Source organism: Mirounga leonina, unplaced genomic scaffold (assembly GCF_011800145.1).
Source record: "Mirounga leonina isolate KUSES-001 unplaced genomic scaffold, KU_Mleo_1.0 Mir_94, whole genome shotgun sequence".
Taxonomy (NCBI): Eukaryota; Metazoa; Chordata; class Mammalia; order Carnivora; family Phocidae; genus Mirounga; species Mirounga leonina.
In genome coordinates, this window is record NW_023270855.1 from 54,553,083 (window position 1) to 54,577,489 (window position 24,407).

At 50.5% G+C, this 24,407-nt stretch overlaps 2 protein-coding genes across 5 annotated transcripts in view; one reads left to right on the top strand and one right to left on the bottom strand.

Annotated features, from left to right (window-relative positions):
- LOC118005683 (long-chain-fatty-acid--CoA ligase ACSBG2-like) overlaps positions 1-2,125 on the bottom strand; it is a 57,665-nt gene extending 55,540 nt beyond the window's left edge. The window contains exon 1 of the mRNA XM_034997714.1: positions 2,046-2,125. The gene's annotated coding sequence lies outside the window, so the exon portion shown is untranslated. The remainder of the gene's footprint in view (positions 1-2,045) is intronic.
- RFX2 (regulatory factor X2) overlaps positions 1,052-24,407 on the top strand; it is an 88,647-nt gene continuing 65,291 nt past the window's right edge. For all 4 annotated transcript variants that reach the window (XM_034997707.1, XM_034997711.1, XM_034997710.1 and 1 more), the window contains exon 1: positions 1,052-1,215. The gene's annotated coding sequence lies outside the window, so the exon portion shown is untranslated. The remainder of the gene's footprint in view (positions 1,216-24,407) is intronic.

The window sequence follows — 24,407 nt, forward strand, 5'->3', positions numbered from 1 at the left end:
AATAGGGCTGAGGTCTAATCTTCCGTGAAACTGCCCTGCCTGTTTCTTCCCAGAACAAGTTTTCTCTCCAGCCCCTTCTCCTGAATTACTATATATGTTATTTATTCTGTTTATTGTCAGTGTCCCGGCATTAGAATAAAAGCTCCAGGAGAGTGTGGGTTGTTTGTCCTACCTATAGTTGAACCTACCATCTGGGGATGGGGGGAGGGAAGAGGGTTGGCAAACATTTTCTGTGAAAGTCTGGATAGTAAATATTCTAGGCCCTGTTTATGCCATTCCATCTTTGTGCAACGAATTAACCCTTCACTACTCAACTCTGCCTGTGTAGTGTGAAAACAGCCCTCCACAATCTCTTACAGGATGGGCCTGGCTGTGTTCCAATAAAACTTTATTTACAAACACAGGCAGACATAATTTGGCCCAAGGGTGTAGTGGGCCAACCTTTAAAGATACTGAAAATACTGGATTCAGTAATACAAGAGTTTCACATAGTTTTCACATGCCACTGAAGAGTCTTCTTTTGCTTGTTTTAAACCACTTAAAAGATATTTTAAAACTCTCAGCTTGTGGTCCATGAAAAACAGGAAGCGGGCAGGACTGGGCCCGCAGGTCGGGGTTTGCTGACCCCAGACTCAGACTATGCCTGGACGTCCGGTAATCGTTCGCGGAATAAACGAAGGCCCCATAGAGTCGCCGAAATTTAGCCTTCCCGGAGCAGCGCCACCCACCGGGAGCCGCGCGCGCTTCCCGCTCGCCAACCCTCCGAGCCGCGAGCGCCTCCCGTCAAGCCACGCCCTCCTTCGCGGCGATTGGTCAAGCCTCTCCCTCATCCTCGCCAGGGACGCCCCCTCTGACGGACGCTGCGGGCAGCCAATGGAGTATCGCAGGGCCTTACACCCGGCCCTCCTCGCGCCCGTTGGAGGCGGGCGTAGGCGGGCCGTTGAGGGGTGGGGCGTGGAGCCTGGTAACCGTTGCCGGTAACAACGCCCCGCCCCATCGCGGCGGGCGGGCGAGCGAGCGGGCGGGCGCGCGAGGCGGGCGCGCGAGGCAGGCGGGCGGGCGGCGGGAGCGGGAGGAGGAGCGGCCGCCGCCGCCACCGCCGCCGCCATAGAGACTGTAGCCGTGGAGACTGTTACTTACCAACGGGGACCAACACGCAGCAGCCGCTGCTGCCGCCGCGGGAGCCGCTGCCCGAACTCCCGGCCCGAACTCCAGGTGACCGATGCGACCGCCCCGGGCCCGGCCCGACCCGGGAGTGCGGGGGGCGGCGGGGATCCGGATCGGGGGGTCGGGAGGCGGGCGGCACAGCCCTCGCCGGTCACCCCAAACGTCCGGGATGGCGCGCCCGCGGGACCCGTCTCTTCACCCCAGTTCCGCAGGCGCGGCCGAGTTTGGGGGGAGTCTGGGAACCACCCCCCGACCCTTTACCCAAACTCGGGGGCAGGTGGGAACCCATCGCCTCACTTTTCAGAAAACTTCCCGAGTTGGGGGCCCCCGAGATCCCTGTCTCACTCTTACGCTAAAAGCCCCCGAATTGGGTGTGCCCGGGACCCCTCAAACTTTTATCTTCAAACTCCCTGAACTGGGGCTCCTGGGAACCTCTTTTACTTCCCCCCTAAACCTTAAGTTGGGGCGCCCAGAGACCCCTCTCTCACTTTCTCTCAGCTTCTTGAAACCATCTCAAACCCTTGCCTTAAACTCCCAGAATTGGGGGCTCCTGCGAACCCCTCTTCTCTTTTACTCCCCAAATCTCTGCAACTGGGGTTCCCGGGGGCTCTACTCTCACTCCTAACCTCAGGCTTCCGAATCAGGAGGGCCTGGAAGACTCGTTTTCACCTTTGCCCCAATTTCCTGGATTTGGGGTGTCTTGGGGACCGTCTTCTCGTTCTGACCCCCCAGAATTGTGAGTTTGAGGGCTCCCCTGGAACCCTTTTCTCACTGTTTACCCGAAAGTCGATGCGCTTGTCTTGGGAAAAACACCCCCCCGCACACTTTTTCGCCACAAACTCACCGAGAATCGGACTTCCCAGGGACCCGTTTCTCACCTCTTTACCAAAAATCCTCGCGGTTAAGGCTCTTCGGACACTCCTCCCCTCGCTCCCTTTGAACCCCACATTCCTGAGTTTGGGGGATCCTGGGTCCGCCAGTGTTTCCTCCCCGCTCAGGAAGCCCCTTCGCACAGCCGCAGCTCCCCCATTTGGACTGATCTCCAAGCGAGAAGAGTTTCGCCAGAAGTTGTGTTTTTGTTTTTTTTTTAATGTTATTTATTTTGTTTAAAGAGCCTAACTTGTGGCCCAAAACTGCTCGGTGACATTTTCTCCTGAGATTGTGTGAGTGCGTGTATGTGAATGTAAACCCCACCCCTGAACCCCAGCCCCCTCCCAAGCGCACTCCGGCGCACACACACACATACACACACACACAGATCCCCCCCCCCCCCCCCCATACTCTGTTTCTTTCCTGTCCTGAGAAGCCAGGGGCTCCCTCCGGCTCGGTCCCCGTTGGCTGTTCTCACTGCTGCACTAGGAAAGTTAGGTTTCCCGATCCTAGTGGCTATTTCAAGGGCCCCTGGGGCCAAGTGCCCCTGCCATTCCAGCGGAGGCGGGGGTGGTTCACCGTCCTAATTTTAACCTCCTGGTTGCCCTGCAGGAATGAGGGAGGGAGTCCAGGTCTGCGTTCCCCATAGACCTCCTGCCTGCTTCTGGGTGTTTTCATTATGCGGCCCCCCAACACACGCGCCTGTTCTCAACTGTTTCTTGCCGTGGGCAATTGACCAGCAGTGCAGACTTTCCTGAGTTTTTTCCCCTCCCAGTCAGCTTTATCTCTGCAAATCTAAAATATCAAACCTTATACAGGACTCTCGGTTTCAACTAAGACTCCCCCAACTAAATAATTATGCTAATAATAATGACCCAAACAGCAACAACAGAACCTTAACTTTTTTCCTGCACATATTGTCAGCATGTTTTTATCCTTTGGCTTCATGCTCTGAAACATTATTTGTGTGCTTCTATAAAGACCCTTACCCTGCGTCCTGGGAGTATCAGACCTGGCTACCTGTTCTTTCTCCCACTCAAGTTTAAAAACGTGAACCCACTCCAGAATAACCTTAGAGATGGCTTCTCACCTACCCTTGCCAGAGAAGTGAGAGTGTATGGTGAGCACCTTCCCCTCCTTCTCCCCTCCCCGCCCCCCAACCCCCCGGAATCCATTTTCCTTAGTCACTGATCACTGCTAACTTCGCCAGCCAAAGGGCCTGGTAAAGTGTCAGAGGGGAATTGGTCATTTTTAAAAAAGATTTCCTATACACGATGGACAAGCTGACAGCTTCTGTGATCCTGTGATATTTGGCTGATTTAGGCTGGGAATGAGTTCAGAAACAGTTTGCTTCTGCAGTAAAAGCAAAACTGAATTATTTAGCCTTTAGGTACATTCCTCTTTTGTGCCAGATAAACTGCCCAGACACTCCAAAGGGGCATCTGGGAGCAGGGGGACAGAGTTATTAATTACACCAAGGCAACAGAATGAGTTCTTTGAAATTCTGTTGATATTTGCATTCTGGGTGAAGGACATACATTACCTTTTTTTTTTTTTTTTAAGATTTTATTTATTTATTTGAGAGAGAGCATAGAGCAAGGGAGGGACAGAGGGAGAGGGAGAAGCAAACTCCCCGCTGAGTGAGGAGCCCGCCACGGGGCTAGATCCCAGGACCCTGAGATCATGACCTGAGCCGAAGGCAGCCACTTCACCTACTGAGCCACCCAGGTGCCCCAGGACATACATTACCTTAATATTCGTCTTTTAGCCATGTTTATCACCGAAGCATGGCTGGGATGGAGCCATTCACCAGAAATGCAGATGCTGGGAAATTGTTTATCTGGATCTCATTCCTTTGAGCTAATTTGTAGTTCCAGATTTGAGTTACAGTTAATTTTTATTTGTCAATATTTAATTAATTGAACTTTAGTTATTATTACAGAGTCAAAATCTTGAATGTACCGGTGGGATTTTTATAGGCACTTGTGGTTGTTTTGCTCGTAAAATTCCAAGGCCAGTAGGAACCATATCTTACCATAATCTATTTGACTCTTTTTAATTAACTGCAAGGTGACCACTTATTTAAATAATGTGCCCCCCTCCCCCGACACCTACTTACTTGTAAAATGTGAACTATTTAAAAGGCAAGGAAAGTTCCCAGAGAAATCATCTTGCTAGTTGGGACCCTCGCCAAACTTGGGGGCAGGAAGGTGTAAATCCTGACCCTGTGGCTGAAGCCAGGGGTTTCAGATGCACCCAGCAAAGACATCCATATTTCCTCACCAGGCTGCATGAGTATTCCCACCAAATGGGTAGATAAGGACCAGAAACAACCTCAAGCCAGTTCAGGTCAGATTTTGTCTGTGCCACATTTACAAAAAAATTTCCAGTTTTCAGAGCTTTTTTGGATATCAGCATTGTTATAAGGGATCGTGGACTTCCGTATTTAAAAAGGCCTTTTGACTCTTTCTGTTATTTAAAGGATGAGTAGCTCCGTCACAGACCAAGTTCTCTAGACACGTGCCTGGCACAGAGGGTGTACTTAATTTGCTGAATGGATGAATGAGTGGAATATGCATTGGGAATTAGAGAGGAAACTGAAAACCACCTACATGCTTCTTGGAGACCACAAGAGCAGCAGAGGAATTCTTATGGGGTGGAGGGTGGGAGGGAGAAGAGAAGGAAGACCCAGACTCTTCCTTGAAGAGAGGAAGACCCAGAATCAAGGGTGTGTGGGATAAGGAGTAGGTGACGGAGGATGGGGAGAAGAGACAGGGAGAGAGCCTGACAGGTCTGGGGGGATCACTGGGGCCTGGGAGGTGTGGGCCTGCCCAAGAGGATGAGGAAGGTCTTTCTAGCAGAGAAGTCTGTATGGCTACTCGCTGGACGCATCCAGGTGGACTCTGACAGGCAACCTAAACACAAAGTGGCCAAACTGAGCTCCCCGTGGGCCCCACAGTCTGCTCCTCCAGGCCCTGCACCCCCTTTGTGAGTATCAGCTGGCTTCTCCTTGTTGATCAGGCCAGAACTTTCTTGCAAGCCATGGGCAGAAGCTCCAACTCCACCGCATCAGTGGAGACGTAGGCTCTGACCATGCCTCATCCACCACCTCCACGGCCAGCCCCCGCTCCAGGCCACCAGCCCCTCTTGCCGGGATGATCCCAGCCTGTTTGTTAACCTGGCGGGGGTGGGGGTGGGGGGCATAATACCTTCTGTCGTGTCTCCCTCAGCTCAGAACCCCCCACGGCTCCCATCTTGCCTGGAACAAAGGCGAAAGCCTCTTCCCACCCTGGGCCTCTCCACCCCAATACTCTTTGGCCTCATCTCTGCCGCTGATCTTGTTCCTCACTCCACGTCAAGCCTGCAGGCCTTTTGGGAGTTCCTCAAGGTTTCTGCCTAGAAATCTCTTCACCCAAGTAATGGGGGGCTGGTCCCGCTCTGTCTTCAGGCCTTTCCTCAGATGTCACCTTCCCAGGCCTCCCACTCAAAAGTGACACACACACAGCCTCCTTCCCCACTCTTTCCTCTGCATTTATCACTCACATGCGCACATAATGACATAATGCGCGTTTACTTTATTACCACCATCCGGCCCCTCATTAGAAGGTCAGCTCCTTAAGGGGAGGAAGCACTGTGTGTTTTATTAACTTCTCTTTCCTCTGGGCTGAGCACAATTCTGACGCTGAGGAGGCTCTCAATCAGTATTTGTTAAATGAATAAATAAACCGTTTCCTGCCCACCTATGGGGGAGGCCCATCTAGAAATGGAGAGTCGCTGCTTACCTGCCATATGTCGCCGCCCATGTGTCTTGGGACAGCTTCGGTTGGACAGAGAAGGGCTCGCGTGCCGTGTCTCTGCTGCTTAGCTCGGGGGGCTCCAGGTAAGGTGCGGTGTCCGTGTACTAGGTAATCATACTGGCATGGCTGCTGTATTAAGAAATACTATTTTTTTTTAAAGATTTTATTTATTTATTTGACAGAGAGAGAGAGAGAGAGAGAGCACAGGTAGGCAGAACAGCAGGCAGAGGGAGAGGGAGAAGCAGACTCCCCGCTGAACAAGGAGCCCAATGTGGGGCTCCATCCCAGGACCCTGGGATCATGACCTGAGCCGAAGGCAGACGCTTAACGACTGAGCCACCCAGGCGCCCCAAGAAATACTATTTATCATCGTGTGGCACTGGGCCTGGCCCAGAGTCGGTGCTCCACAAAGACTGGCTGTTTACTCTTCTATCACCATTGTTACTATTCGGGAGCAAATGAGCAGTAGCGGCCTGGGATCGTGTTCTTACTTGGGTTTTCCAACCCATGCAAGCATCGAGGAGGCATTCGGGAACTGTGTTTTGCCTGATGGAGCCGATGAGCCTCCACTGTCTGTCTGAGGCGGGGGAAATGCCCTTCCGTGAGTGTAGAAATTCCCTGGGACAAAGATATCATTCCTCAAGGGTAAGCGCTCGGCAAAAACACCAAGTGGCTGGAAGTCCCCCGTGCTGGTTGTGGCCAGGGCCCGTCTGCACCCAGTCCCCACACATCACCTCCTCGGGTGGGCTCTGGCAAGTGGCCAGCTCTGCCGGCAGGACTGACACACGAGAACACTTAGAAACTGGTTTCCCTTCTCTGTTATCACTGGCTCGTGGGTGCCTTCCTGGTCGGAGTCTGGAAATTGGCCACTCAGAGGTGAGACCCAGCCCACTCTTCGTGCCAGGACTCGAGTCAGGCCCTCAGGAGCCTATAGGCTGGCCCGGCTCCTGGCTGAGCTTCCCTTCGCTCTCCCCGAAACGCATTCCTGCCTTATGATACACAGGTTTCATGTGTTTGAAAACCTTGCTGTACGGCCTGGCAGCTCCTTTTTCTTATTTTCAGTTTTCTTGAATCTGAAGACTTTCTGGGAAGTGGAGTTGACTTCCCAAACCTGTAGGTGGTACACACAGCAAGGGGGTATCAGATGCTGTGAATCAGACCACACCTGCCATAGTCCGCGTTGAAAAAAAAATGAATCATACAGCCATTAAAAATATGTCGTACTTCATGGAAGGCCTGGTACAGTGGTTATTTTCACTTACTGTGTAATGCAGCCCAGACATGCTATCGGCAGTAAGCCTGTAAGACTAAGGTCTCTGTAGGTACTTTGAGCATGTGCGTGTGTGTAAGAACTAGGCCATTGGGCCCAGGATTGCCCTGCAGGAGGTGACATTTGCGCTGAGACTGAAATGAGAAGGAAGAGCAGCCCTGTGGAGGTCAGAGGGAAGAACCTTCCAGGCATGGGGTGGGGGTCAGGTGCAAAGGCCCTGTGGCTGGAGAACACAGCTGGGCCTGGTCAAGGCAGACAAAGGCAGCCATGAGGTTGATGCCTGGTGAGCAAAAGGAGGGAGGCAGAGGTCCCCAAAGGCCATGGGGGAAGAGTATGGATGCTATTCTGATTATTTAGATGATCTAAGTACAAATCAGATCGGTGGTGGCCAGCTGTTTACTGGACCTCTGACATCTGTTCATTCATTCATTCATTCATTCATTCATTCCTTCTTTGGAGTCAAGCATGAACCTCTGAGGCTACAAAGACCAAGAGCAACTAGGAGAGGGGGACAGTCTCAAAAGTGGTTGTGCTAGACTGGGGCAGACAGTTGGGTGGGGACAGTGGTGGCGTGGCTGTGTTTTCAGGAACCTGCAAACAGCTCCTCCCAGCCGGGGAACAGGGTACAGGGAGATTAGGTGAGAGAGAAGAGCAAGTGTCAGCAGACTATGGCCCTCAGGTCAGTTCTAGCCTGTGCTGCGGCCTGTGTCTGTGGGTAAAGCTTTATTGGAACTCAGCCATGCTCGTTCATTTCCATACCACCTCTGGCTGCTTCTGCAAGACAACCGCAGAGTCGAGTATTTGTGACCGAAGCAAAAGGTGACCAGCAAAACCTAAAATATTTACTGTCTGGGCCTTTATAGGAAAAGTGTGCTGAGCTCTGGCTAAGCCGAGTAGGGCTTGTCTCTGGTGCTGGGCTGAGACAGTGGGGAAGTGGCTCTGTGATCGGGCATGATTTTGGAGGGTGTGTCAGAAGGCTTGGAGTCGAGTCTGGAGTCATAGTCCAGGTGAAGGGCGACAGGGGCCTGCCCGACAGCACGGGCCATGCGGGGACTTATGGACTCGCTGGGCCAAGGGGCGGGGAGGGCGATTCCCAGGTGCCTGACGTTGGGGAGCCGGCGGAATGTGTCACTGCGGTGAGTCAGGGACCACGGGAGAAGCTGGTGTCGGGCAGGGGAAGTAATGAGTTCAGCTGTGGCCTTGGCTGCCTTGAGGTGTCTGTGGGACATCCGGGTGGGGACTGCTTTCCAGTGGGCAGCTGGATTGCAGGGTCGGGAGCCGCCCGGCGCCCCTCCAGGCTAAGGGTTAGCCTCTAGGAGCCGTCAGCATATAGGTGGTCATTTCGTGGATGGAGCAGATGGAGGAGACCATCCAGGGAGACAGTGCAGAGTGAGAACAGAAGCAGGAGCCAACAAAGAGTCAGCAGAGGAAAGTGGTTTTTTTAAATTGTGGCAACATACTGTGACGGGCAATTTGCCATTTCACCCAGTTAGGTGTGCAATTCGGCGGTATTGAGTGCATTCCGATGGCGTGCGGCCATCCCCACTCGTTCCAAAACTTCTTTGTCACCCCACATAGAAGCTCTGGTCCCAATAGCAGAAACCCCCAGCTCCCTCTCCCACTCTCCCAGGCCCCTAGTAATCTTTGATCTACTTTCTCTCCCTCTGAATTTACCTCTTCTAGATGTTTCGCCGAATCATATAGAACTTGGGTCCTTTTGTGTCTGGCTTTTCTCCCTGCGCACAACGCCCGCCAGGCTTATCCACATTGCAGTGTGTGCTAGATGGTGTTCCTCCTTATGGATGAGTGATATTCCAGGGTGTGGATGGGCCACACCGTGTCCCCCCACTTGTCCATCAGCGGACACTGTGACATTTGGCTACTGTGACAAATGCCAGACAGAGGAGATTTTGAAGGGATTCTGAGGCGGAACGGGGAGCAAGGCAAGGACCGCGCGCTCCAGGGAGAGCAAGGCTCATGGAGACCAGGAGGATTAGACAAGGACAGCCCGTGGAAAGAAAGGAAAAGGGCCAGTCCCCAGCAACAGACAGAAGGCCCGGCTCACGAGCGCCTGTCTCCCCGACACACTGTTGAAATCGTACTAGTGATAGAGAGTCCACTCCTAAAGTTGCGGTCACACCTAATTATGCTTATATTTTTACAGTGCAAAGTGTTTATCTTTTAGAAACGGGGCCATGTTTCCAGGATACGTTTCTCTCCAAAGGGTGGTCCGTGGGGTAAGGCAGCAGCCCCCAGCATTACCAGCCCCCAGATGGGTGCTCCTGCTCTACCCCAGCCAGTGAGAACTCAAGGACAGGGCCAGGTTGTGCTGCCCCCCCCATCCTCAGAACACACACAGATGTAGCCTGCTTTGAGGAAAAAATAGATTTGGAACCCCAGACTCAATGGAAAATAGCGTCAAGTATGTGCTTCTGATTTTTAAAAGGATTTTTCATTTTCTAGATGAATTCACTTTCGTGGGGACTTCTGTACGTGAGTTGATCTCTGGGGGTCTCGGTTCATTCAGCAAATATGTGCGGGCCCCCACATAGCAAGCATCTGAGGAGCTCGTGCTCGGTTGAGTACTTAAGCGCGTTAACGTAGCCTCCCAGGCGAAGTTAAGACAGCTGAAGATGCTACAGAAATTTGAAATGGTCAGCGGCCATTGGCAGCTGAGCTGTGGTTGAAGCATGAAGGGGAGACCTTTCAGGAGCTTCTCCATTGTGTGAATCATGGCCTGGTTGTACTGGTAGCTCTTAAAATGCCCCACAGGAGTACATAGGAAGTATTTCTGGAAGCCCCGGGTGACTTGGTTCTTGCCGGTCTTTTTTTTTTTTTTTTTTAAGATTTTATTTATTTATTTGACAGAGACACAGCGAGAGAGGGAACACAAGCAGGTGGAGTGGGAGAGGGAGAGGCAGGCTTCCCGTGGAGCAGGGAGCCCGATGCGGGGCTCGATCCCAGGACCCTGGGATCGTGACCCGAGCCGAAGGCAGACGCTTAACGACTGAGCCACCCAGGCACCCCGGTTCTTGCTGGTCTTACTTCACACCTGGGCTTGCATCTGTCAGCCTGACGGTGCCCTTCGGGGACACTGGGGGGTGGGGAGGGGGAAAGCAAAGGTTCCTTAATTGGCGGTGATTTAACGTAACAGACTGCAGGATCGGGGGTTAGAAGCGTGGCAGGGCAGCGACATGGCGCCCCCCCTACTCCCCCAGTGGGGGCAGGCGCCCACCTTCCTCCCGCCTAGGTGGTCTGCACAAGCCTGGTGTCTGTCCTCCTCCTAGCTGCAGGGGTGACCGGAGTCCTCGTCCCTCCCCTTGCCACGGGCAGCACCCCCGCCCCCCCCCCCCCCAGCTCTGGAAGCAGTATTGCTCCAGCACCAAGGAGCAAGGCGCGCACTCCGCTGTCACTCCTGTCCGTGCACACAGCCGGGCTCCCCGGCCTCCGATTCTCCCAGCCTGGTCTCTCCTCCCACCTGCCTTCCCGGCTGCGTGGGAAGGTCGCATGGGCACGTTCTGCTCCCAAAGGCCAAACCCCCTGGCCTTTGCTGTAACCATGTGGTGCTCAGGTCTGCGTTCAAGGCCGTTTCCGGCCTCAGCTCCTTTTTGTCGCCTCGTCTTTCAGTCCTCAGAAGGGACTCGCCACGGCTTAACACGGGCCTCACGCTTCTGTCTGCCCTCTCTCTGAACTGTCATTTCTACTCATGAAAATCTTTTCTCTCAGGACCCTTCTCCGGGGCTCTCTTACCAGGGAAGCCCAAGACCTGACGTAGCAAGCCGAGGGGGCAAATGTTAGGACTAGGGCTGGGTTTCTCCAATCTCACCACTGTTGCCTTTGCACATTGCAGGATGCTGAGCGTCCACTGGCCTCCGTCTGCTGGTGGCGCTCACCCCTTCCCCCCAGGTCATGACAACAGCTGTGTCTTCAGGCATGTCCTCAAATGTCCCCTCCGGGGGCAGAGTTATCCCCTAGTTCAGGACCATGGGATTCATCGGCCAGAAGGGGCATGACTGCTGAATTGCCACAGCCCAAGTCTCCTTGGACACGTAGTAGTGATTTATGGAATGTTCTCGGCTGTAAGCTCCTGGAGGACAGGGGCAGTGGTGCCTGCCACACTTCCCACGGGGCTTCACATTCAGTGCGTGAGTGACTCAGACGCCGGAGCCCAGAGCGTTCTTCTGAGAGTGAGGCCTACATCAAGTAATGGCAGCCTTTGGTTTTAGCCAAAAGCAAACATCATGAAACCCTTGCCTGAGATCCGATAGCCTTAGAAATGCCATGTTTTTGATTCAGTTGAGATTAACATTCCAGTCCTTTCGACACGTAGCTTTCCTTTACCAAATCCCCAAAGAAATATATATTTTTTAATTTGACAGAGAGAGAGACAGCGAGAGAGGGAACACAAGCAGGGGGAGTGGAGGAGGGAGAAGCAGGCTCCCCACGGAGCAGGGAGCCCGATGCGGGGCTCGATCTCAGGACCCTGGGGTCATGACCTGAGCCGAAGGCAGACGCTTAACGACTAAACCACCCAGGCGCCCCTCCCCACAGAAATCTTAATCGAAGGCCCCTACCATTCATTGACTCCCCTCTTTGCTCAGCTAAAATTGCAAGTCACGTTCTTTTCCAGAAAGTGCAGGGGTCTTAGGAGGAAATGGAGCCCTAGAACCCAACCACAGCTGGGTCTGCTTGCCAGGAGCCATGTACACAGTGGAGAATATTAAATGTCTCATTCTGCATCTAAGCCGATCACAGCATCTTGATTCATACTTGTTTTGCTTTGGAACTTTTCAAAGATTTCACTTGGTTAAAAAGTTGATGTGAAACAAATCTGGTCATTATGCCCATCAGAATTGTTTCATCCACAAAAGGTGGCACTCACAATTTGTGCAGGTTTGAAAGCCTGCCCTGCTCTGCTAGAGGAAGTACTTACTGAGGATCAGTAGGGTTGCATAAAGTTGACTCACTTTGTAGGTAAATATGTCTTACCCTGGCTCGCTTCTTGAAAGATCCATTTCACCAGCGCTGTTCCCCAGCTCAGGAGCTGTTCCCATCAGGAGGTGCTGGTTCAAGGTCATGGCCCCCGGTGGCCGTGGCCGCAGTGGTGGACATGTGTGGGGTGAGTGTGACCGAAGGCACTCCCTTTCCTGTGGCCCCCTTTCCCTTTTCTCTTTTAAAAGGGTGAACATGAGCCAAGTACCCACCACACTGCCCAGGCTGGGGAGAGCCCCCGCTTCTAAATTTCTGCCGCGGAGCTCCAGATTCTAGTTAGATCGTCACCTTTCTTGCTGGGAAGAGAAGTAATTATTAACACTGGTCAAAATAGAAACCAGTTACCAGACTGGGATGCACTTCACGGAGAGCAAGGTCCCCTTGTTGTTTGCCGGTAGAGACCCCCAGATAACTGTACGTTCACTTGTCCTATTCCAAAGCTCTTAGCTAAAATGACACATGCCATCCTTTAGCGTGCCTTTCACCCTCTCAGAGCCGTGTGAGACCTTCCAGTGCTGTAGGGGTTCTTGTCCGAGGGCGTTGGAGACCTTTGGATGCAGGAACGTATTTTCAAGCGGCCATGGTTCGTGTGCTTCCGTGGATCCTGAGAGTTTCGAGTGGAGAGACTGTCTTCTGCAGCGGGGGTGGGGGGCCGGGCAGCCCAGCACTTCTGACAAATGCCTGTGCTTCAGCCCCAGGAAGGAGGGCTTTTCGAGAAAGGCAGAGGGTGGTGGTTGGGGCAGGGAAGAGAGAGCAGCCCTCCGGAGTGAGCAGCCAGGCTTCAGAAGTCGTAACCGTTAGATCCCAGGGTTATGTTTTAAAAATAAAGGGTTGCCACGGCCTCACGCCCTGAGCACCTACCATATGCTTGGCGTTTTACACACATTCCTTCTAACCCTGGCATGGCCCCAGCAGGGTCAGTCGGATCAGCAGGCCCGGACAAGGGGAGAAATGCCTCCTGTGCTCCCCGGTCCCTTGGGCGGGTAGCGGAGGAATCCTTCCTCCTGCTAAACCCAGCTCCACTTGCTTTTCGGCCGCAGTGTGAGCTCCGTTGAGCTCAGTCAAGACTCCTCTTCTTTGTAGCTTTAGAGAGGCCTGGGTCCAGGGCCGGCGAGGACAGCAAGGCTGCGAGTGAAGGAGAAATGATTATCCTGGTACCGTCACCTCAGGGGTCAGCTTTGAAGGCTGGGGTCCCCCTGCCTTCTCCCCCTCTCCCGCACCCCACTAACCACTGCCCGCGTGTCTCCTTTAGCTCGCGTCCTTCCCATTCCTGCTCAGGCTGTTCTAGTTCAGATCCTCTAGTGGAGCTTCCGACTGCTGCCCTCGTCCGGGGTGTGGCGCAGACCCACTGTTCTGCCTTCTTCCCAACCTTCGATGCTCCCACTGCCCTCAGCAGTGGCCTTAAGCTGCTGGTGGTGGTGGTGGTGGTGATGGGGGGGTGACGCATGACGTCTTTGTGCGACACCATGGAACATCAGTGCATTAAATTGACATACACTTGCAATGTTTTTGTTAAATAAAACGTGATTAAATTATAAAATAGGATAGTGGTGCACAGGACCTGCCAAAGACATATGTCCTTTAAAACTTCTGTTGCCAAGTCTGGCACAACAGGCTGACCCTGTTCTACTTGTAGAGAATTTGTTGTGTTGTCTCCTGCGGGTCACTAGCAGATAAGAGCAAACCTGTACCAAGGGCTCAAGAAATATTTGGAAGGCAAACTGTCTTTAATTGGAGAAATATATCCATTATGTATTTTTCTGCAAATCAGCAAAAGTGCCCTTACTTTATTTGAGCAGAGGAAGCCCACAGAATCTTGTAGGATTCCAAGAAGAGTGGGGCGGAGGAGGGGTTCGGCAAACATTCTCTATAAAGGACCAGATAGTAAATATGTTAGGCTTTGTGGGCCAGCCGGGTCTCTATTTACAGCTACTCACTCTGCTGACGACAACATGTAAATGAACGGGTGTGGTCACGTGCCAATAAAACTTTATTTACGGGCACTGAAATGTGAATTGCATACAATTTTCACATGTCACAAAATATTTTGACTCTGATTTTTTTTTTTTTTTCATAGCCATTTACGCATATAAAGACCATTCTTAGCTTGTGGACCATGCAAAAGCAGGCTCTGGACTGGGCGGGACTTGGCTGGGGCGTGGGCCGTGGTTTGCTGACCTCTGCCCCGTGGGATGGAGTCCAGGAGCTCCACCATTCTCAGCCTTTGGCTGGGTGGCCCAGCCTGTTTCCCCAAGAGCCCCCAGCCTGTGCCCTCTGCTCCAACCAGCTCAGTGTCTTTGCCCTTCTCCCGTCCCTGCGGGGGCACACACCCTGCTGTGCCCAGCTCCTGTTCTTTTTTTTTTTTTTTTTAAGATTTTATTTATTTATTTGAGAGAGAGAGAATGAGAGACAGAGAGCATGAGAGGTACGAGGGTCAGAGGGAGAAGCAGACTCCCTGCCGAGCAGGGAGCCCGATGCGGGACTCGATCCCGGGACTCCAGGATCATGACCTGAGCCGAAGGCAGTTGTTTAACCAACTGAGCCACCCAGGCGCCCCCAGCTCCTGTTCTTGAACTAGTCCCTTCTCCCTCCTCCGTTTGCCCCACCCCACCGCTGCCAGGGTAGGTCCTGCCCCTCCCGCTGTAGCCACAGTGAAAAGGTAAGAACAGGTGAAGTTAATTGGAATAACGTATTTTATTTAATGCAGTATATCCAACAAAATACTGTTATTTTAACATGGGATCTATGGGAACACAGTTTTATTGAGACGTTTCGCAGTCTTGCGTGCCAAGTCTTTGAAATCCAGTGTCTGTGTTGCACTCACAGCACATCTCAGTTTGGACGAGCTACATGTCAGGTACACAGTGGCCACAGATGGCCCGAGGTGTCGAAACGAAGACCGGCACAACGCTCGGGTCATCACTGTTCTTTTTAAAAGGTGCCCACTGTTTGAGCTACAAACCGGCACTCGGATCCTTCCCAGCTCCCTCAGTCTTAGGTCACTCCCAAGGCGTGAGGAGCACAGGTCCACCTGACTCCAGAGTTTTCCATTTTGTAAAGTGGTTGCGGTTGGGCTTTGCACACGGGTGTCCCCTCCAGGCCACTGAGCGGTTTGACCCCAGAATTCTGCAGTGACCCTCTCAGGACTTTGGGATCCTTCTGGCAGTCCCCAATAAGTCTGTTTCCTTCCTCTTTTACGTCAGGGAAATCTTTTCATTGTAAAGCCTCCAAAGAGTACCCAAAAATATAAAGGAAAAAAAGAGTCCCTGGCTTCCTTCTCCTCTCTTCCTCTGCCCCTCCCACCACTAACACAGTTCGGTGTGGATTCTTTCAGATATTTTGTATGCATATGAAATGTACACACTGACGCTTTATTATTTTTTAATTGAGATGTAATTCATATGCCATAAAACTCCCCCTTTTATAGTGTATAGTTTAGTGGTTTTTAGTATATTCATGAGGTTATACAATCAGTACCACTCTCCAGTTCCAAAACATTCCATCACCCCAAAACAAAACGCTTTCCCCATCAGCAGTCCTCCCCCATTCCCTCCCCAGCCCCCCGCACCCACGAGCCCCCTTTCCATCCATGGATGAGCCTATTCTGGACGTTTCGTACACGTGGAATCACATACCATGTGGCCTTCTGTGTCTGGTTCCCGCCCTGAGCGTCGTGGGCTCAGGCTCCCTCCACGGGGCTGCGAGTGTTGGCACCTCGCTCCTTTTATGGCTGATATTTTTTCTTTTTATAAAAAAAAGGATCACATTATGCCCACTTTTCTGCACCTTCTCTCTCATCTAATACTTAGTCTATATCTTTCCTTATCACTCTCCATGTGTCGGCTTCATTCCTTCTGTAACTGCGTGAGATCCCACTGTACCGCTCTGCCCCGAGGTGCTTATTTAGTGCCTTATGAAGGGGCATCGGCTTTATCCTTTTTCACTTTACCAACAATGCTGCAGTAAACATCCTTGTCCAATGTATTTGTGCACATGTGTGGGATGTTTGCAAATTCCCGGAAGGCGACTTGCTGGGTGGAAGGGACTTCCTTCCCTTTGCATTAGATCTCTTTCACTCACGTTCATGCGCCACCCCTGCAGGGACGGTTACTTTGCACTGTGTCCTTGCCTCGCGACACGGTCCCCAGCATGTCCACTGCACCACCTCCTCCTGCTGCCACCCACGCCGTGGGCGCCTCGACAAGATGCCTGTCCTTTCCCCGCAACTCCCCGTCCCATCCGGAGAATAGCAGGTCACAGAACTTGTGGCAATCCAGTGGAGACGTGTGCCCCCCCCCACCCCCGGCACATGCACAGTGAACACACCCATCGTATTCTGTCTGCCATTTGGGAGGTCCTCACACCCCTTGTTGCCTCTCTCTGGACCAGCCCCTACTTCCGAAACTTGTTGTGCATCAGTTCAGCTCTGCCCAGTTCCCAGCCCACAGGTGGCTGACTCAGCCCCAGCCTGGCACCATGAGCTGCACATGCCCGCGTGTGCCTCTGCGGGAGGCCCAGCTGCCCGGCCGGTTTGTGCCCACACAAGTTCACGCTTGTTGCCCTGGCTCTGAGCTGTCTCTCCCACAGCAACGGCACTTCCCGGCGCCTTTGAGTTCCCCGCTGACCCACGGTTCCAAGTCCTTGCCACCTTAATACTCCAGCAAAGCGTTCATTCGGCTGCCCTCCCAGCAGACCTGTCCCCGAGGTCCAGCGCCGCCCCCCCGGCCCCCCTCCATCCATGACCTGCACATCGGGTCCTGCCCTCCGCATGCCAGCCGGGATCGAGCCCTGCTGCGGTGCTGCTCTTCCAGCTCAAGTGGGAAGCTGGCGCCTGCAGCCTCCGGAGCCTGTGCTCACACCTCGCGCTTTTTGCTGTGGTGCGGACACTTCCTCCTTGATGCCGTGCAGCTTGGAACCAGAAATCCAACGCCCTAATCACGGAGGTTATCCATCCTTCATCTGAGCTTTCCTCCCACTTGAAAGGCGATGGGTCATATTTTTCTTTTTACCTACCTTCCTGCCTGCCTGCCTGCCTTATATATATTTTAAGTATGCTCCACACCCAGTGTGGAGCCCAATGCAGGGCTTGAACTCACAACCCTGAGATCAAGACCTGAGCTAAGACCAAGAGTCAGACACTTGACCGACTGAGCCACCCAGGCGCCCCATCTTTTTAAAAAAACATCCTTTAAGATTCTGAGACACTAACCTAATCTGATTTCTCTTTCTTCATGCTTCATGAGTGTAGAATGTTCTAGAAACTACCTGCCCTTTCTCCAGTGGTAATGTTCACATAGGGCCTGGCCAGAAATCTGTAATTCTCTCCACTCCAAAACTGGGCCCTATTCTCACTTCGAGTCCTGGTGGCGAAGCGCCTGCCTCCAGCTGCCCATTTCTCCCTTGTGCCCCTCCGCTGGGTCTGTGTATGCCACCTGTCTAACCAAATGTTTTGGCATTTCCAAAACAGACTTCCTTACACCTTTGGCTCCCTGTCACTGGAGGTTTCCAGACAGAAAGTCTCTTAGGGATTGCGTGCAAGAGGTGTTTTGCTTGTTAACAAAGTTTGTTTCTGAAAATTTTAAGAAGGATTTTGACCTGGGGCACCTGGCGGGCTCATTCTTGATCTTGGGGTCGTGAGCTCGAGCCCCACGTTGGGTGTAGAGATTACTTAAAAATAAAGTCTTTAATTAAAAAAAAGGGATTTTGAACTTATAAGTTCTCGGGCCTAATTTTCTTGTTGTTTTGAGTTGTATCACATTTCACTTCTTCTAAAGTAAAGAATATAGGGACAGTTTTAGTTTATATATCTTCTGTTTTTCTGCTTGTCTGGCATTTGCCAACCCATTTGCTGTGTCACCTTTCTTTAAAATTCACGTAACATAAAATCAACCTTTCTTGGGGGGCACCTGGGTGGCTTAGTCGGTTAAGCGCCTGACTCTTGATTTCAGTTCAGGTCATGATCTAGGGGTGGTGAGATCGAGCCCCTCATTCAGGCTCTGCACACAGCGGGGAGTCTGCTTCAGAGTCTCTCTCTCCCTCTCCCTTCACCCTTCCCCCCAGCTTTGCGCTCTCTTTCTCTTTCTCTAAAATAAATAAATAAATCTTTTTAAAATTTTGACCTTTTTAGAGGACAATTCAGTGGTTTTTAAGATATCTGAAATGTTACACAACCATCCTCACACCACCCTCTAACTCTAGAACATTTCCATGACCCCCCAAAAAAACCTATTCCATTAAGCAGTCACCCCCCCCCCCAGATCCTGGCCCCCACGGACCCCCTTCCTGTCCATGGATGAGCCTGTTTTGGATTTGTCATCACACACATGGACTCACACCCCGTGTGGCCTTCTCTGTCTGGTTCCCTCCCTGAGCATCGTGGGCTCAGGGTCCGTCCCTGGGGCAGCACGTGTGGGCACCTCGCTCCTGCTCAGGGCTGAATAGTATTCCAGTGTATGGATTGGCCACAGTCCTCCATTGATTGCTTCTACTTTCTGGCTATTACAAGTGATGCTGTGGTGAACATGTGTGGACAAGCTTTTGTGTGAACATAGGTTTTCATTTCTCTTGGGTGGATACTCAGGAGTGGAGGTGCTGGGTCGTATGGTCACTCATATTCAACTTCTTGAGGAACTGCCAAGTGTTTTCCGTGGTGCTGCACCATTTCCATTCCCACCAGCCATGTAAGCGGGTTCCAGTTCCTCCTCACCAACACACGTCACTTTCCCTTGTTTTTATTACAGCCAACCTAGTAGGTGTGCAGTGGTGCCGTGGTTTTTTACTTTCATTTTCCAAATGCCTGATGGTGTTGAGCATCTTTTCATGTGCTCAGTGGCCCTTTGTATATCTTCTTTGGAGAAGTGTCTCTTCAAAGGTGTCATCGCTCACAGTTTTCTGGCATCCACACATTTCTCTTCCTCTGTGAAATGCCCAAAGACCCTGAATCATGAAGGTGCAGGGCACATGTCAGAACTACAGCAGACAGCGGAGGGGAGGTGGGTCAGAATCGACAGGACGTGAGGGCTGTCCTCTCGCACACTCGAGCCGTGGCTCCAGCTCTCACCTGTGGACGTGCCCTTTTCAGAGACTTCCCACGCTCCTGCATCCTCATGCTTTAGGAGGGAGACATGACAAGGATGTCAGCTGTTACCCTCCGAGTGTCCCTGACCATTTGGGCACTGAAATTTCTAGAATGTTATTTGTAAATTAAATGTGCTGTTTGATACCTGTCTGTTTATCCAGAATTATTTTAGGCTCTCTTTTGGAGACACGAGTCGAAACATTTGAGTCTGGGACAGGTTCAAAAAACCAGCTCATGGGCTAAATCCAACTCACCACCTGATTTTGGATGGCCAAGAGCTAATAATGAATTCTTATGTTTAGATGGTTGCAAAAAATAAACCTCCAGAAGAGTAATATATTTTGGAACACATGACGTTATGTGAAATTTACTTTTCAGTATCCATAAATGGAGTTCTGTGGGCAGATGGCCATGCTCATTAGGGTACATATTGTTGGTGGCGGCCTTTACCCTACAATGGAGGCGTTGAGCAAGTCTCAACAGAGACCATCTGACCTGCAAAGCCTAAAATATTTGCTATTGGGCCCTTTATAGAAAAAGTTTACCAAGAGCTGGTCTAACAAACAGTCTGGTTATATTTGACTAGAACTAGTACCAGTATAACATCATGCGTATGTAAAGACGATGGTGATTTGGAGATTCACGAACACCTTAGACTCTTCAGTAGTGATTAACATTATTATTTTTTTTTTTTTTTGCTTCCTCTAATGGCAAGAGGAATGATATTTACTTTATTATCTTCTCCTGTTTGCTGTAATTAAGAAGAGTCTTCGTCTGGCCACATCCATCTTACAGGCTGTGTCCCCTTTGCCTTTTTATGTCTCTGAGGCTGTGCCTTTTTTTTTTTTTAATTCCACAGCACCCTGGCCTTTTTCTCCATGGCATTCCTCCTTGTCTTTCAGGCCCCGGAGAGCCTGGGTCAGGTTTAGACCAACGCTTCAGAGTGGGAAGGTGCTCAACAGTTGGGAAGCATCAGTTTCTCTTCCGGTCTTTGGGCTCTCCAGCACTCGAATGCTGTCTTTCCGCAGGTCGCCCCACCTCAGGGGGGATTTGGTGTGCAATCATGGCACCCAGGAGTGATTTCTGAAATGAGTTACTGCTGCAGGTGCAAGGAGGTGGGCTCCCGTGTGGGAGAAACTGATGTCTAAGCAGTTGTCTTTGTATTGGAACGCACTGTAACAGTGACTCATAAGAATAAAAATGTGTGGTGGCTCATCAGTAAGGAGGAAAATCAGTGTTTAGAGATCAACAAAAGCTATTTCCGCATTTCAGCCATTTCAGATTGAGCTAAAATCCCACCTAAAATGGATCCTGCATGATCTCGAAATCTTCTGTTGTAGCCGAGTTTTTAAGAATTGAGACATTCTAGAAATCACTGCGAGAGCCAGGACTGGTGTCAGGCTTCTCTGGGATAAGAGTAAGGGGGACCCTCGCCTTATTCTCCTTGCCGCGGGGCTGGTCAATGTTGGCTAGCAAAGACGGTAAATTAGGTCTGTTTCCTTGGTTCAGCTGAGGTAGACACTGTCAAAAACTGTGACTTCTTCCTTCCCTTCTCTATTCCCTGGTGGCAGATGTTTCTCTCTCAGGTTCCAAATCTGTGGCACTCCTGGGCTTGGTGGCCTGTGGGTTAATTATTGCCAAGGTGGTCATTGAAGCTATAGCTACTTATCAGCACAACCCATTCCTGGACTGCTTGAGTTCCTAAATGTGGGGTGGTAGGAAAGAAGACTAGCTGCCTTCAGACCGCGGCTTCCCGCTAGAGACCGGGCGTGTGACTCACTCAGCTCCTGTGGCGGTCACCTGGCCCCATGTTTCTGCTGTACGTGATTGGGACCCAGGGGCACCATCGCGCCCCTCCTCCAGGAAGAGAATTGTGTCACTTTCTTCTAAAGACCACCGACCTGCCTGGATTATACAACGAGGCTCGTCTAAACTGGAGTCCTCGAGTTTATAAACTTAAGTTAAAAAAAAAGACAAATCCACGTATCATGACAGCCCAGTCTTTCCTCAGTCTGGACCTCTTTCGGAGTCTGCTGAAAGTTGGGGATTTCTCCCCAGGAGAACAGGTATAAACACACGTGCCAGCACTTCAATTTCATATTCAAGTTCAAGTTCATGGACTCTCCGAAGTGTGATCCTTGTGAATCCACAGACGGAATTGTAAGATCCTGCTGTAGCTCTTTGAACGGACACATTGCAGAGTTTAAGCCACTTCCAAAAGGGAAAAAATAAATAGGGATTCATGAAACTTAAAAACTTTTGTGCATCAGAGGGCACTATTAGAGTGAAAAGGCAACCCACAGAATGGGAAAAAATATTTGCAAATTGTATATCTGATAAGGGGTTAATATTCAGAATATATAAAGAACTCCTACAATTTCACAACAACAAAGAAACAAACAACCCAATTAAAAAGTGGGCAAAGGACTTGAGTAGACATCTCTCCAAAGAAGGCATAGAAATGGCCAACAATCACATGAAAGGATGTTCAACATCACTCGTCATTAGGGAAACACCAATCAAAACCACAAGGAGACCACTTTGTACCCTTAGGACGGCTATCATTTTAAAAACCCCAAACAAACAGAAAATTACAAGTGTTGGCAAAGATTTGGAGAAATCGAAACCCTTGTGAACTGCTAGCAGGAACGTCAACTATGCAACTGCTGTGGAAAACAGTAAGGCGGCTCCTCAAAAAAATTAAACATAGAATTACCATGTAACCCAGCAATTCCACTTCTGGGTGTATACCCAAAGAATTGAAAACAGAGGCTTGAACAGATATTTGTACACCCACATTCAGAGCAGCAGGCTTCCCGATTAGCCCAGAGGTGGAAACCTCCCAGGCATCCATCCACAGGTGAATGGACAAACACAGTGTGGTTGGGTGGATACTATTCAGCGTAAAAAGGAAGGAAATCCAACACCTGCTACAACGTGGATGAACCTTGAGGACATTATGCTCAGTGAATTAAGCCAGTCACAAAAGGACCAAACACTGTATGATTCTCCCTCTGTGGGGGCCCTAGAGAAGCCAGATTCATAGAGACAGAAAGTAGATGGTGGGAGTCAGGGGGATAGGGGGCCTACTGTTTAATGGGGACAGAGTCTCAGTTTTTGTAAGGTGATGGTGGGGATGTTTGCACAACAACGTGAATGTGCCTAGTGCCACCGAACTGCGCACTTACAAAACGGTTCAAAGGATGAATTTTGTTCTCTATTTTACCACAATTAAAAAGAATAATAGTAGACACTCCAGTTGTATTTTCCGGGATTATGTTAAAGGAGGCACATTCTTCCATAGTTCATATTTCGGGAGTCCCACCTCACCTGCTGAATCCTAGGATCATAGCTTTAGTAAAGACCCTACGAATTTATCTTGTGCTTGTATACTCGTTGGACGATGAATACATAGTTAACTCCTTTGACTCGCGCACCCTCACTTGGGAGAATTACACTTCTGAGTCAGTGGTCCTAACTAGAAAGGAAAGCCCGAGGACCGATTCTGTAGCACACTCAGATGGGTTCTGCCCCAGATACGGATGTCTGGTGTTCTGGGTCTGGGTGCTGATGTGTTTGGGGCACCTGGTGGGTGAGAAGAGAATGATAAGTAACCTAAGCAGGAACTTCAGAAGGGAGAGAATAGGGCTCATTTGTTCAGAGTCATCTGAGTGCCAACTGGATAGCAGGTATTTTTCTAAGAATAGGAGGCTGAACAGACATGCTTTATAAACCGGCCTTCCAAACAGAGGTCAGCACACTATGCCCCCGGGGCAACATGGGACACGCTACCTTTTTTTTTTTTTTTCCTAAGTCCTGCAAGCTGAGAATATCATCTGCATTTTCAAATGGTTGAAGAAAAATCAAAAGAATATTTCATGACCCGTGACAATTACATGAAAATCAAATTTCAATGTCCATAAATAAAGTTTTATCGGACCAGACCGAGCGCCAGGACTAGGGTGAGGCAAGGGGGGCACTCACCTTGGGCACAAAATTTCAGGCACCCCAAAAACTCAGTCATCAAGATAGGTAATATTTTAATGGGGTATTTAAAAAATCAAAACAAATGCCACACACACAGAAAAATCCCTGATGAGCAAAATATCAACATTTTAAAAACAGGATCAGGATTGCTGATTTCCTTTGCCCCCGGCTCCAGTAAGGCGCTGAATGCAACCATGCTCATTCCTTTCGTAAGGGCACTGGCAGCTTTCTAGAAACCGTGAGGGTTGAGTAGTTTTGACAGAGACCTTATGGCCTGCGAAGCCAAAAACGTTCTCTGGCCCTTTAAAGAAAAAGTTGGTCAACGCTGATTGAAATCAGTGTACTGTATTAATCCCTACCAGTGCGTAACTATAACCAAACTATAAACTCAACGCCTTTCCATGTCCTCCGTCTATTTTTTATGTGCCTTTTTAAAAAATGAGTGTACACTTGTAAATTATTTAATTTTTGGATAATGGCATCCATAAGTCAATAGGGACAATTAACACTGAATTAATAAGCAAGCTGATGCTTGTGGGCTGTGATGATTGACTAAGTGTATAATTACCTGCATTAAAATTGTAGAGGCCATCATTTCCTTTCGTGGTGACTAAATACTTAATTAGTTAACCCTTCATTTACTGGGCTATAATGTTACTTGGCTTCTTTATAAAATGATGTATTTCCTGTCCAGCTTCCATATATAGGTCTTAATAAGCTCAATTAAGAACTTAAGCATTAATTATTATTAAAATCTTAAAATAGTAAATGCCATGGGAGCTTCCTCCCTGGTTTTCCTGCTTTCAGTCCTTCTCCTAGTAGTCTAAGAAGAGTGCTCTTTGAAGAACATAAACCAGAATGTATTGCTCTGGGGCTTCTCTCGGGAACTGGAATAAAATCCAGACTTTTGACTAGGCCCTCAGGGTCTCTGCTGCTGCCTCCCGCCCCCTGCCCTCCCCTGCCACAGGGCCTTTGCACCGACTATTCCCTGTGCTGGGAATGCTCTCTTCCATCTTCCCATGTCTGGCCAGGTCTCAGCTCAGTGCCATCCTTCACAACACCTTTAACTGGCCTGGCGAAAGCTTGGGAGCCCCTTTCCATCACCTCTCCCCACCAGCTCTGTCCCTCTGCTGTGTCCTTTTGTCCTGGCCCAGATCTCTCTGAAATAACCTTGTATATCTGGTGATTGGCTTCCTGTCTGACTCCCCTGCATGAGGATGTCAGCACCCCAAGATCTGGCTTGTTC